The sequence below is a fragment of the Protopterus annectens genome, chromosome 11.part0 (assembly GCF_019279795.1).
Source record: "Protopterus annectens isolate FY-2018-M chromosome 11.part0, PAN1.0, whole genome shotgun sequence".
NCBI lineage: Eukaryota > Metazoa > Chordata > Ceratodontiformes > Protopteridae > Protopterus > Protopterus annectens.
The window spans coordinates 1,538,874,441-1,538,890,185 of NC_056745.1; positions in this window are offsets into that span (position 1 = coordinate 1,538,874,441).

Consider the following 15,745-nt stretch of genomic DNA (forward strand, 5'->3'; position numbering starts at 1 on the left):
ACAGTGGCTGTCCTCTGTGCAGTTGGGATGACACTGATGCACAGGCTTTGGTTGACTACAGTCTGTAATGGACCTGAGAGCTCATGCCTGAGTTCATGTAGGATGCAGCAAGGGATGGTGTCAGGCCTATGAAGACTTCAATTTGTTGCCTTTTAGAGGGCATTACGTACCTGCTTCCTGATGATGAGGGGAGGGGAGCAGGTGCTGTGCATGTTCATGTGTACTGATGGGGGGACAGGGGGGTGATGTTTACACTTAACATATCTGCAGCAGGTTGGCAATATCTATGTCGTATGTGGTGTTATTGACCACCACTACAGAGCAGATTTGGGTGGTGTCTCTGGGATTGCAGACATATGAAAGGAAAGCCTTGTGATTGGCATTGGTGAATGTGTCCAATTTGCACTCAAAGTTAGCCTTAGGGTAATTCACCTAAGACCTTATTTGCTTGTTCAGAGAAAGGTGACATTGCTTCCAATTTGGCACCTTCTCCTCCTTCTTGACCCTGTCCAGCAATCTTACCACCTATTATGAGATTTGTATATTGCTGCTGTCCACCACAGAGGTTTACCCTACCTTGAGGGAGATGATTTTATCCTGTCAGGTAATGCTGAGTGCATACAGTTATGTAAATGCTCACATAGTATTGTGGTGAAGGTTTGGACATTACTGCTAGTTCCAACTGATGAGATGGTGGCTGCAATGTTACTTATATCTGCTCTGAGGAGATTTATAGTCAGTTTTGGAAAGTGTTGTTTTTGTTTGACCCTGACAGAGAGCAGGGGAGATGGTGACCTCAAAAGTGATGGCTATTTGGTCAGATCTTACCAAGGAGGATGACACTGTAGGAGTGATACAGTGGCTATTCATGTTGGGTAGGAACAGGTACAGGATATTTCCACCTGTCATAGAGGTGTTGACCAGCTGATCCAATGCATTGGCATTGACACAGCCAAGGAATCTCTGTGCATTCATGTTCAGGTAGAATAGGTCATGCACACTATGGTTGGGTAGTTAAAGTCACCCAGGAGCAGGGTAGAGGGTTGAATCTTGACAGATTCAAGCAAGTCCAGATAGGTGTAGTGGGTGTCCAGATTCATGGTTGGAGGTCTGTAGCTAGATATGATCTTAATAGGTGTTTTGTCAACAGTTAACTACACTTGGGATGTTTCCCATGCGTTGTACTGTTTGGCCAACCTGGAGGTGTATATGTGTACGATAATGTTTAAAACTCCACCTCCTTTGGCTTTACAGCCCTCCATGTGAAGTCTAAATGTATGGTAGGATGAGTAACCTGGCAAGGTTAGTGTGCTGTCCACAGCTGCAAACCAGGTTTCAGTGACTGCACAAATGTCAGCATCCTCCAGGACAAGGTATACTTGCAATGACATCAGTTTCATGCTATGACTCCTAACTCCTGTTAGAGCAAGACATCTGGACAAAGGCACACATCAATGGTGGGCAAAGGCCGGGAAATAGTGACACTTTATAAACCTAGCTGCACCACACTTAGTTGCTAGGAAAGACGGTTTCGCATTCACAGTAATACTCTGCAGGATATGACATCTGACATTCAAATGTATGCTATTATGTTATGACTTCAGTCTTTACTGGGTTGCCAGTGATTTGCCAGACAATACACAACTGTATGAGCATTGACTACACATATGAGGCAATCATGTGGTTAGTCTGCATAACTTTGGATATTTGAAAGGTATGAGCTCAGTATATAACATACAGTTCAAAACACACTTCTGCGCCAGTTGTTTACTATGCACATACCCTATATAGGTCTCTTACATTTGTGAGACAAGCATATGTAGCATAGTAGCATTTACAGGTGACATAGGAATATTTACAACATCACAGGTAGCTAGCCTAGCAGTGTCATAGTCAGCATTGGACAACATACACTCCAGTAGTAGTCATATGTGAGCTGACCTTTGCTGGGGTGACTCAGGGTCCAGAGCTGTGATCTATGTCACTGCCGACAGGGCTAGCTGGAATGGCCATAGGTGCTGGACAGCAACATGTGAGTCCAGCAAGTCTTGTTGAGACCTATTGTTTAACTTCTTAGTTCACATTATTGCACCCCTCCCTTCTGCATTATATTACATGCTTAATTGATTGACATACCTGTCAGAGTGCTGAAGAGTTTTCTCAGAATAATGCAAATGTTTAGTTTTGTGTAGTTGCAGTCTGTCTTTGTGTAGAAAGGTTCAGACCTGTTATGCATAGGCAGCAGCTTGTCTTTTGTAGGTAATGCTCATGGGCAAGTGATGGCCTGTGTACCAATTGGTGTCTCACACTTGCTAATTGCATCCAGAGCAGCTGTGTTGTCTTTCCATTAGCCAATGTCATAGCAACACAGTGCTATAATTAAGTCCTTCATCTTGGTCTTGCCCCTTTTCCTTGCCTGTGGGGAGGACATTATGGAGGTGTGGGGACTAAAGCTTCACAGAAGGTAGGTGGAAATTTCTCTTAGAACAAGAAATGTGGAGAAAACCCACCAAAATGGGGGACAAAGTTCCAGAATTAGGTACTGATTGTAAGTATTGCTGTTATACACATAGAAGATTGCTAGATTAACAGGGTTTGTCTGTACATGCATTTTCTGCATGACTTGACATCTGTCAGTGATATGTCTATGACATACCTCTCAACTGTCTAGATTTCTGCAGAGTGCCCAGAGGTTTGCCTCTTATGTTTGGTCTGTTCCTCAGACAATATCTGTTTTTGAGAAATCAGTAGGAAAATGTGAGTACTGAAGTCAGTAAATGTTGACATCCATTTGTGTTTCAGACTTCATATCCTTCAAAGAAGTTATGTTACAATAAACCCTGTAACACCGGCAACTGCTTCAGTTTGTAACACCATTATGTGAGATGTGTCCTGCTTTTTGGCCCTCTATCCCCCAGGTATGTCAGGCTTTATCCAGATATCTTGCAGTAAGAGGTTCAGAGGTATGATATATCATTATATATTGACTTCACTCCTGATATCATCCCGGTGACTTAGCAGAATCCCAGAAGTGGTATGAGGCAGTGGCCATAAATATGGTCCACATCCTGAACATTCTGTGGAAATCTGTACAGTTGAGAGTTATCTATGTCTGGCCATTGTTAACAGACTGTCAAGATCGTGTAGCAGTGTAGCATGTAAATCTTTGTTGGGCTGAGTAGGGAGAGTGGCAGATGTGAGTGTCATAAATTCTTTTCTATCTGACTGTGCATGCTGCTACAGTTCTGGTGGTCTATCAGCTGTATATGTTTGTACAGTTAGACTGAGAAATGTCCTGTAACACCTCTGGATTCCCAGTAGATTGTGACTTGGGGCAGTATATGTTGGTGTAGTGTGTGACTTGCAATCAGGATATGTTTGTTGAAAATGTTGTTATACTCTAGAGTTTAGGTGGGGTAGTGGTATGGTGCTGTGACTGTGGTGCAAATGGTCATGGGTGGACAATTTCTCACCGATGTCTGCTTTTCCCTACAGTTACATCCCTGTAGTGCATGATATATTTGCAAATGCATGATTAATTCCCCAGAGCTGATTTGCGGTGGTGTTGTGTTGGTCTGACTGTAGTTCAGAAGATACTAGGTGAAATGGTTGGCAGCTCTCAGTGCCTTTTCCCTACTGTTACATGACTGCAGTTAGACTTCTCCACTGTCCAGATTTCTATACACTGTTCAGATACAAGACTTATATTTTTTGGTCTGCTCCCCATAACAGTTTTGGCTTTCTGACAAATCACTGAGATGATGTGAGCATTGACATTACTAAATGATGACAATTTGTGTTTCAGACCTGAAATCTATCAGAAAATATGTTAAAACAAACTGTGATACTCTAGCAAACTTCTATGTTTATAACAGCTATATTTCAAATATGTAACTATTGTTTGTCCTTTATCCCCCCACTTTGTCAGGCTTTTTGCAGCTGTCTTGCAGTAAGAGGTTGAGTATATATACATACACACACACACACACACACACACACACACACACACACACACACACACACACACACACGTATGTGTATGTGTGTGTGTGTGTGTGTGTGTGTGTGTGTGTGTGTGTGTGTGTGTGTGTGTGTGTGTGTGTGTGTGTGTGTGTGTGTGTGTATGTGTAAATGTATATAACAGTACTTATTCCACAGGTTTTTAGCTAATGTTGGATGACCATCCTGCATGATATATTTACTGAGGCATTGGCAATTCACACAGCTCATGTGGCATAGTGGTAACTATTGGGACTGAAATACACAGGGTCCTGGATTTAAGACTTGCTAGAGACATGTATTTTCCCTTATGTTAAATGACTGTAGTGCATGATATGTTTGTAAAAGCATTACAAAATCCCACAGCTCAGATGGTGTTGGGGTATGTTGCTGTGATTATAGTGCACAGGATCCTGGGTTCAAGACTTAATAGTGATGAAATTTTTTTTTCAGTAATGTTAAATGACGATAATGCATGATATGTTTGTAAAAACATTACAAATCCCCACAACTCTGATGATGTAGTAGTACATTGCTGTAATTGTAGTACACAGGGTCCTGGGTTTGAGACTTAACAGGGCTGATTATATTGTTGTTGTGCAGAACAAGGGCTGAAGCACTTTTAAGCAGTTGTAAGTGGGTCTGCACAGTTTTGCATGAAGCTAAGCAATGTTAACAGACAGTTAAGTCCTCTTAGTTTCACTTAACGGCGCTTATTCCCGCTTACACCTACGCTAATTTTAAATAAAGAAAAGGGGGTTGGAAGGGTGGCCTAATAGTTAAGGCATTTGCCTTACAAACACACGGTACAGGGTTTGAGTCTCACAAAGGGATAATTGGCTAGGCTTAAAATGGCTCACAAGGCCAGCTAGCTTAGTACTAACCTATGAACCTATGAAAAAAGGTGATAGGAAAGTGGTGAAATGGGGGCAAGCAGGGGGCAAAACATTAGGAAAAGCATGACAGGTGTAGGAAAGGACCATAGATCTACATTTCTTCTGCAGCAACAGCTGTGACTGATGTGGAAGATTTGGAATTTAAAGCCTCATACCCCACAGGGAGGGGTACTGGCAACATGTATTTGTAGAGTAATTTGGTTGTAGATTGATTTACGTAACTGGACATGGTGGTGAAATGTAGAGCTATGTATGGGACTATGATTCTTTTGAGGGACAAATGCCTTTTTTTATTAAAGTGAGAGTGGGATGTTGGGGAAGGGCTGTAGGTATGTTTGGGAAGGTAGGTTAGGTAGGATTGGTTGCATTTGCAGACAGACAAGACACACAAGACAGCAGACAGGGGTAGTATATGACACAATGGGGATACACACCTTGGACAGGAAGGGTGGTTGGGAATCAGAGGCCCATGAGCCCCCAAATGGATACAGTGGGACTGATGTCCCCACCCATGGGCAGTCATCACTGCACCTCCACAGCCCTAAAGGTGGCAGTGCTGGGGACTGGACAACAGGGGCAGCCTGCCACTCCAAGTGCACCAGGTGGCCCTCCATCTGGCACAGCCATCCAACTCAGAGTGGATAACGCTGTGCACCATACTCTGGAACATTTTGTGGGTGATGGTGTCCTCTCCATGCCCGTGCCTAGGGAGGATGGACCCCATCCCCTGAGGTGGTTCCACCCAAAGTTCCTGCAGGACCAGTGGAGGAGGATGTTCCAGATTGGGTCCCAATATGTGCTGGAGCCCAGTGCCATGGTCAGATGAGGCAGGACAGGAGATCCACCGGGATATGCCTTCCCAAATGTACTATGGTGTTGTGGTTTTTCCCAGATATATTGGTTAGTCAAGAACAAAACATTTCAAAATTAGTTATAACAGCATGTGTGTGTGTTCCAATTAACCCAAACCAACAGATTTGAAACAGTTGCATAGCTAGCAAAACACATGCATAAATGGAACAACAGTAAGTATTCTAACAGCATGCAAGTTACATTGAAGGTAACAGGCCACCGATAATGGTATTTGAACAAGATATGTTAATATGCAACCAATTAAATATATGAACAATAATAGAACACATGTCCCAACAATAGGTTTTGAGAACAACATACTCATAGTGTGTGAATAATAATTACTGATAGAGATTACAGGTGGGGGGAGAGAAAAAAGTCCATTAACAACTGTATAGGCTTATATTTTTCACAACAGTACTGCTCATTACTCTACAGGTCTTCCCTCACTTTACATCTACCTATGGCCCATAGCTTTTGTAGCACATACATACCTGTTAGACTGTCAACCTGTAATGGTATGGGGCAGACTGGAAGAACTATGGCTACATTACTGGAGGGGGCTTGTACATGTCAGGGTTATATACTTGACAAATAAGGGGTATCCTGCACTGATGTGTGAGTCTGCTACTAGCATACTTCACCTGGATTCCTATCTGTGTCCAAGGTAAATGGCAGCAGTAACCACTAACCGTGACAGTGTGACACTTGAGAGACATGTATCGGGAAGAGGGCATGGTGTATGTACCTATCCTGCTGTCATTTGTAGGCATGGGGTTGGACAGTGGGACAGTTGTACATGGTGTATTTGTATACACTTCATACAGCTACTACAAACATTTCTTTACCTGTAAGTTCTCTGGAGATAATATCTGTTACCACTGACTGTTTCTAAAAATATTCAAGATTTCTTGAGTGTATATATTTACACATCTCAGTACCACTTCCTAGATTTGAACCATGTCTGGGTGTGCTAAAATGAAGAACACTGCTATTTTACATCCCACTGAGTTACTGGGGAACTGCTGTCTCTTATATGACTGTTTTCTGCCAATACTCTGTGGGTTTGACAGTCTGACCTTGTAATCCTGAGATTCATGCATGACAGATAGTGTACTGTGTATTAATCCTTTGAAATAATACAATCTGGAAAGCAAAGGGTAACTCAAGGCAATGCAACAGGGGACACAATATAATACATTGGGCATTACTATTCATGTTTCAAATCTTAGTGCATAACATATTTCATATTTCATTTATATCTTGATTTAGAGCTCCACAATCTACTGTTTTGCATAATAGCTGGTTCTCAGAACAACCTCGATTAGTTCATGCTGTCAAAGCCATATTTGCTGTGAAGAACCTGTACACATTCTATTTCTGCAACAGCATACCAGACACAACAGTTGGTAGTTTAGGTCTTTATTTTACTTATATGACACAGTGCTTTACTACTGCATATCCTGTAGATCAATATTAGTCTGGCAAACTTTTATTTAACTGTTAGACACAGTACACACTACACCTACTGGCAGGGGCGGCTCATGCTATAGGACTGCAGGACTGCAGCTCCCTCACCTGTAGAAAGCAGCCCCCCACCTGTAGAAAGTAAAAAGAAAAAGAAATCGAGAGTTCCCCCCAAAGTAAATAGAAAAAAAAATGTGAGTCCTGGAACTCCACGCATGCATGCCTGGAGTTCCTGGTACTCAAACCTCCACAACTGCTGTGTTAGGCAGTCTGGATAGGGATGAAAGGGATCTCCACCCTGCTAGCCCAGAAGTCTGTGCAGTGATAACCGAACAGACCAGAAAGACACTGGACTGCATCACCTGCAGGCTGGAGGCTCCAGCCTTCTCACATCTTGCAGGGAAACCATTACAGCTTGCGCGGGCTGCTATGGAGGACAGATAGTTGATCGGGCTGCTGCAGAGGATGGATTCAGGCTGCTACAGAGGATGAGGACTTAGATCTGCTGCTATGGAGGTATGGTGTTTCTGGACTTATCTGGCTGCTATGGAGGATGAATGGGGTGTGTGTGTGTGTGTGTGTGTGTGTGTGTGTGTGTAATGCCCCATTTGCTACATACTGGTGGCTAGAGAGAACACATGATGGTGGTTAAAGAATACTCAGGCTTGAACCCTGTACCTTGGATGCAGGTAGTAAGGGCTGAATTCCCTAACCACCACCATTTGTAAAAAAATTGCAGGTTTTTGCATCATATTTGTTCAGTTCCTCATAAAATATGTGGTTCCTGTATATTTATTGTTCCTTGTAAAGTCAGTAGTGCAGTGGTGCACTGGTAGCATTGTTGCCTAACAGCTGCAGGTTCTTTGGTTTGGTTCTTGGTTGGGGTGCTTTCTGTGTGGAGTCTGCATGTTTTCCCATCTTACAAAGGCATATGTCTGGAGTGTTTCTCCCTGCTTTGCTGAAATTGGATTTTGTTCCAAGTCAGACTTTCCTGGTTAGCAAATGTTAAGTAAAAATAACAGGCATTTGAATTTCAGACTTCATATTCTTCAGAAAGTACATGACCTTTTATTCTAGCAATTTTCTAAGTTTATAATATGGATATTTGAAATTTGTCCTTATTTTTCATAGGTTCATAGGTTCATACTAGGCTATCTGCCCTAGGGCATTTATAAGCCTAGCCAGAATGTGTTTGGCTTTCGCCACCCATTTTAAATTTATTTTGCTATGCCCTTTTTTGAGGTTAGTATACTGTGCCTCTGTCTAACAGTGACACAGAAGTGATACCCGGGGTAAACCTACGATCTCCCATCCACTCATCAAGATTCCTCTTGAAGAGAGTCAATGAGGGACTCTGCCTAACCTGGACTGGGATTTTATTCCAGAGTGAAGGGAGCCTCTGGGTTATGAATCTGTCCCTCCAGCATGTCCTATTTATTTCAGTGCTGAGGTTCAAGTCTCTCGAGCGTAGCTCGATGGGATTTGGATTTTCTGAGGTGCAGCATGTCCATTAATTCCGGGTTGGACATGGCTTTATACGTCAGGCACAGATCGCCTCTGAACAGGTGGTATGCCACTGAGTAGAGCTGGAGTTTCTTTAACTGGGCAGCATATGGCATCTGTTTGAGCCCTTTGATCCTCTTGGTGAGGTACTTTTGGTGTCTTTCCAGTTGCTGCAGGTGTCTGGTAAGGTACATCCCAGAAGGGGCATTGTACTCAATTATGGGCCTGATGAGGGATGACCTCCCCTGATCTAGATGTGAATCCCTTCATGATTAGGTGGGCTATATAAAATGTTTCTCTAACCACTTTGGCCACGTGGTTGTCAAATGAGAGATTGCTATCAACTTGGGTCCCCAGGTCCCTAATTACTTCTTCTGTACTTAATGGATTACCACCTATGTGGTAATTTGTGGGCATTTTGTTTTTGACAAAGGGGATGACTATACACTTTTTGGCATTTAGCTTGAGGCCATGGCTCTGGCACCAGTTGTCTGTTTCTATGAGGCCCTTTTGGAGGATGCTTGTGTCAGCTGGAGAGTCGATTATGGCGCCCAGTTTGCAGTCATCTGCGAACTTGGTCAGCCACAGTCCTTCCGTGTTGGTCTGTACCTCCGAGAAATATATACCGAACAAGAGAGGTCCCAGGACTGAGCCTTGTGGGACACCACTTGTAACTGGTTTGGAGTCTGACATGGCTCCAGCAATTCTAACCATGTGGGTTCTGTCCTTGAGCCAGTTTGCAATCCATCTAGTGACATATGGGTTTATATTTAAGCTGGTGAGCTTATCTATAATGCCAGTGGGGTATTGTATCGAAGGCTTTTGCGAGGTCCAGGTAGGCTGTGTGGACCACCTTCCCCTCGTCAATGGCCTTGGTGACTGTTTCAAAGAAATCAACCAGGTTTAAGAGGCAGGATCTGCCCTTAACAAAGCCGAACTGGGTAGGATCCAGTGTCTGTAGGTCCCCAATATCTTTATTTATGAGGTCCATGATGATCCTTTCCATAGCTTTGCAGACCAAGCTAGTCAGGCTTATGGGGCGATAGTTTCCAGGATCCGTTGAGGCACCACCTTTATGGAGAGGGACCACTGTTGCTGTACGCCACTCTTTGGGCACATATCTTGTAGTAAGGCTGAGATTGAACAGTAGTTTTATGTTTGGGTTTAGTTCTTCTTGGAGTTCATGTAGGATGCAGCACGGGACACTGTCTGGTCCCATTGATGCTGTGTTTTTTGCTTTGGAGAGGGCGGCTCTTACCTGAGCATCTGAGATGTCAGGGGGGCAGCACTCTGCTGGGATAGATATTTGCCCTTTTGGTGAAGGGGGGGGAGAAGTTTGCGCTGAACCTGTCAGATAGGATGTTGGCAATGTCTGTGGGTTCAGTGTATTTTTTGTCATTTTGGACTAATTCTGAGCATATCTGGTAATTACCACCCAGGTTCCTAACATAACTAAAGAAAGCCTTGTGATTATCCTTAGTGTCCTGTGCAATTTTTCTCTCCATTATTGGCTTTGTCCAGGTTTTTGGGACTGTATTCCCCCATTATTGGCTTCATCCAGGTTTTTTGTGCTAAGGTTGAGAGCTATGGTGAGAACTGAATTCACTGAATATGTTTGGGGGCTGTATACCCCCATTACTTGCTCTGACCATGTGTTTTTTGCTAAGACGTTGAGAGGTATGGTGAGAACTGAATTCACTGAATATGTTTGGGGGCTTATTCCCCCATTATTGGCTTTGTTCAGGTGTTTTGTACTAAGAGGTTGAGAGGTATGGTGAGAACTGAATTCACTGAATATGTCTGGGGACTGTATTCCCCCATTATTGGCTTTATCCAGGTTTTTTGTGCTAAGGTTGAGAGCTATGGCGAGAACTGAATTCACTGAATATGTATGGGGGCTGTATTCCCCCATTACTGGCTTTGTCCATGTGTTTTTTGCTAAGAGGTTGAGAGGTATGGTCAGAACTGAATTCACTGAATATGTTTGGAGGCTGTATTCCCCCTTTATTGGCTTTGTTCAGGTGTTTTGTGCTAAGAGGTTGACAGCTATGGTGAGAACTGAATTCACTAAATGGTAGTCATTTAGGTTTCAGTCTTCCTCTCTTTCACAAAACAGCTGATTTGGCATAGTGGTATGTTGCTTTAACTGTTTTGCACAAGGTTCCCCTGGGTTCAAGACCTGGCAGTGAAATGTATGGTGGAAACACAGCATTTTATTGTAGCAACTTTCCAACATTATACAAGCAATGTTTAAAATGTGTCCCTGATTTTTGGGCTTTTGCCCCTCCCCCCCAATAAATTTTGGATTTTTCCAGATTTCTTGTGCTGCAATGTTCAAAGATACAGCGGAGTGTCGAGTAGATTTTACAAGGAGCTGAGAGCCGCAGGGGAACAAAAGTTTAGTACTGCTTATGGCAAGCTTCCGTCCATTGTTAATAGCACAACAGGTAGTGTACTTGCTTTTTATACCGAAGGTTGTGGGTTCTACTCCCACAGTAGGTAGATGCATTGCTGATATTGTACTGTGTTTTAAATGGGGTGGATGCTGCAGTCCATCTTGGTGAAGATACCTAGTAACTATGAACCTGTTATCAGTTTGCCATCCATTCCCTAATGCGATATTACTAGCTTATCATTTTTTTAATGCAACATGGGCAATTTATTCCTCAAGGGCAACAACCACTATATTTGTAGATGAAACAATGACATATAAAGTTGTTTGCTAGTAGCAACCTCTTTATTAGTTACAGATTTCATTAACGTGGAATTATTTAGATGACTTTTACTTCTTCAGAGATTGTGCATATTTACTGATACTGGTGGACTGTAGAAGTTTGAGTAGACTTTTATGATGGAAATGTAAGTTTGAGTATACTTTTATGATGGAAATGTTCTGAATTGGGCAGATGTTCTTCGTGTTTCACTGTTGCAGTCATTACATTTGGGTAATCTGCTGGCAGGTTGCCCTCAGTCGGCCTGATTAACAAAGTCTTGGGTCCTGCATCGGTTGCTGTCCCTTCTTCCATGACGTCAGGTCATCAGGGGTATAAAACATGCAGCTGACGCCATTACATCAGTCTTTCTTGTTGCACAGTGTCCGAAGCAGAAGCAGTTCGCAAGTGCTGGTCGGCTGACTCCTGAAATTTTCATTTTCAAGTTTCAGAACCGAAGTCTTCAACTAAAAGTTAAGTACCCCGTTGGGGAAACATTTTCTTGCTCCTTACCGATGTCAGTAAAAGTTAATAATTGCATTACTTGTGGGAAGCAAATACCTCATAAGGATTTTCATTTGTACTGTATTCCTTGCCTAGGCCCTGACCACAATGTGCCTTGCTGTCAGTTTTGTGCTAAATTTAATCCAAGCACAATTAAATGTCGGTATATTTTTGCTTCTAAATATTTTGGCTCAAGATTTAATTATCCAGAAATGTCATCGGTTAGCAATCCAACTACCTGAATACCTAAAAAGCACAAAGAAAAAGACAGAGACAGACCGTTGAGGTCCAAAACTGACGATGACGCTTCTCCTAAGGCAGCCGCCAGTTCGCCAGTACTCAGTGAGGTGCTTTCACAGCCTTGATACCCACTACTTCTGATTCACAGGCCTCTACTGAGACCCATTCGGAGTCCAGTATGACACGAGATGCTTCAATTATGGAACCCGCGGATGTCTCTACCTTAGATGGGTCCAGAGCTGCTGTGCAGGCACCGACTTCTGAGGGTGTTTTCAGGCCTACAGATTTGTATATTAGACCAACGCTGTCTTCAAAACTAAGGCCAAAATCTAAATCTATGTCTAAAAAACCGATGCCTCGGCCACATGTGCAGGCCCCTATGCCTAGAAAACAAATGATCAAAATGGCTGAAGATTTAATTACTCTGATCAGGGGTAGCCAACCCCCTCCTTCTAAGAAGCCTAGGCAAGACATTGATTATGAAGCTTCTGAACAGGATTCTATTTCTTCTGACTCTTTAATGAACAGGATTTGTCTATTCCTATTTATGAGGACTCTGATGCAGAGGATTCCATTCCTTTTGGCTCTCCCCCTGAGGATTTTTCTTTTGGGGAAACTTTACATGCCTTAAGGGAACATTTCCACTGGTAAAGTCAGGATTTCTCTGAATCTAAAAAGAGACTTAGGGATTTTTTTCTACTTCCTCAGCATACGCCTTTGGCTATACCTCCTGTTCTAGACATTGTTGATGATGTTTTTTCAGAATCTAGTATGACTCCTGATTCTCTGCCTCCGGCTCCTTGTAAGCCAGACAGATGCTACAGTGTTCCCGACTCCCACAAATTCCTTTTCAAAAACCCTATTGCTGATCCTGAAACCATTTCTCAGGGTCCCAAGAGCATTAAGGCCTCTACTGCCAAAAATCCTACCCCTTCTGATAGAGATTCCAGGGTGCTGGATAGATGGGGTAAGAAGGTTTACACGTCTGCAACCTTAGCAATTAGGGCTTTAAACTGTCAATTTCATATGCTTAAATATCAACAGCATATCATGGGACTACCTAAACAGAAAATTATGTTGATTTCTGACTGTGTGGAAAATAAAGAGTTGCAGGATTTCTTGCATTCAGCTGATCAAGTTGGAAAACATACTTTGCAATGTGGTTTTGATTCCTTGGAGGCCTCTTGCAGGGCTGCTGTAACTGGATCTGTGCTAAGAAGGCATACTTGGCTCAAAGAGCAATCTCTGCCTGACCATGTTAAAGCAAAATTGTTGGATGCTCCTTTAAAAGAGGACCGTCTGTTTGGTAATAAGGCTGAAGAAGTGTTAAAAAGATGGAAGCTAAAGCTAAATCTATGCAAACTGTGAAAGATTACTTACAAATGCAACCTCCAAGATTTAGTAGGCACATCTCTTACTAAGAACTGGTCCTTTCCAGTCCCCTCGATAGCCGCTCAAGTCAAATCTAGACATTCCAAAGGCTCCAGGTTTCAGTCACAAGGAACATTTAGAACAAAACAATGGGGTGCCTCCATCTCCAAATCTGGAAGCAACAAGGTAAACAGTCTCAATGACTTCACTGTACAATCACCAAGCACTTACCTCTTAGCTGCCCCTTTGTAGAGAAAACTAGCACTTCATGCACGAAACTGGCAACATATTACCCAGGACAAATGGGTTTTAAATATAATATCCCAGGGATACAGATTTCACTTCCACACATTGCCAATTCCAAATGGATGGCCAGATCTGCCCCCAAATCAGTGGGCAGTAGCCCAGAAACAAGTTCTGTCCCTCATGAACATGGGGGCTATTCAACCAGTACCAGAAGAGGAAAAGGGACAAGGTTTCTATTCCAGACTTTTCCTGGTACCCAGAAAAGACAAATCATGGCATCCAATTCTGGACTTATCCACTCTAAACACATTTCTGGACATTCCAAAATTCAAGATGCTGACTCTTCAACAGTTACTACCTATGCTAGACAAAGATGCCTGGTTGGTAACTCTAGACTTAAAAGAGGCTTACCTGCATATCCCAATCAGGGAATCTTGCAGAAGATACCTCCATTTCAAAGCAGGCTACTTGCATTACCAGTTCTCTGCACTGCCCTTTGGCTTATCTACTGTGCCCAGGGTCTTCACAAAGTGCCTGGCACCAGTAATTGCATTTTGCAGGCAAAGAAATATTCAAATATATCCATACCTGGACAATTGTCTAATTCAGGCAGAAAACAAGGACATTCTTCTAAAACATCTGGAGTTTGTAAAAAGGGTTCTAACTTGTCTAGGGTACACCATAAACGAAAATAAATCACAACTGGTACCCTCTCAAAAAATTACATTCCTGGGTGCAAGCTTGAATACAACTGCCCAGATGACTTACCTTATGCCAGAAAAGCAAATTTAATTGATGACTTACTTTCAAACAGGTGGCCACAAAAACCCTGCTATCTGCAAGACAAATTCTGCAAGCCTTGGGATTCATGGCCTCCTGCATTCTTCTAATTCCATATGCAAGACTGCATATGAGGAAACTTTAGTGGTACTTAAAAAGTTTATGGAGTCAACATTGTCATAGCCTGGAAACAATGATTCCTGTTATACCTTGCCTGCAACTAGTTCCTATGGTGGGCAGAGGCCTGCCACCAAAACAAGGGGCTGCCATTCACTCCACCCCCTGCTGCCCAAACCCTAACAACAGACGCATCAGACTATGTTGGGGGGCTCATCTGGCAGGGAAGTGCATTCAGGGCTAATGGAGCCCAATTCAAATGCACCTACATATCAATCAGAAAGAGATGCTAGCTGTACAGAATGCTCTGACAGCCTTCAAGGACTACCTTCATCCAGGACAACTAATGATAAAGACAGACAGCACTACAGTTATGTGGTACATAAAACAAGCAGGGGGGTACAGATTCATACCCCCTTTTCAGACTAGCCATGGCATTTTGGAACACGGCCTTGACTTATCAAATAAATCTACAAGCTCAATTCCTGCCAGGAAAGCTAAATACTCTGGCAGACAAACTAAGCAGAAGTGTTATGGACCCACATGAATGGAAACTGGAACCACACGTTTTCAACATATTGACACACAAATGGGGGAACCCAGACATAGATCTTTTTGCCTCACCCCAGAACTATCAGTTGGACAAATTCTGCACAAGAATTCATCACAAAAAAGCTTGGAAAGTGGATGTTCTATCATTCAGCTGGAAAAACCTATCAGTCTATGCTTTTCCCCCTCTGCCTTTGCTCTCCAAAGTTCTACTAAAAGTCAAACAGGACAAACCAAAAATGATTCTGATTGTTCCAGACTGGCCTAGCCAACACTGGTACCCACTCCTGCGCAATGTGTCACACCTTCCTCCATGGCACCTGCCTCAGACACCTTACCTACTGTCTCAGCAGAACTACCAAATTCTGCACACTCAGCTCCAAACTTTGAAACTTGCAGCATGGCTAATCAACTAATTTCACCCTTGGCATGCCTCAGCAAACCAGTGATGGATGTCATTTTGGAGGCTAGAAGGCCTAGTACTAGAAAATCTTATGCTGATAAATGGAA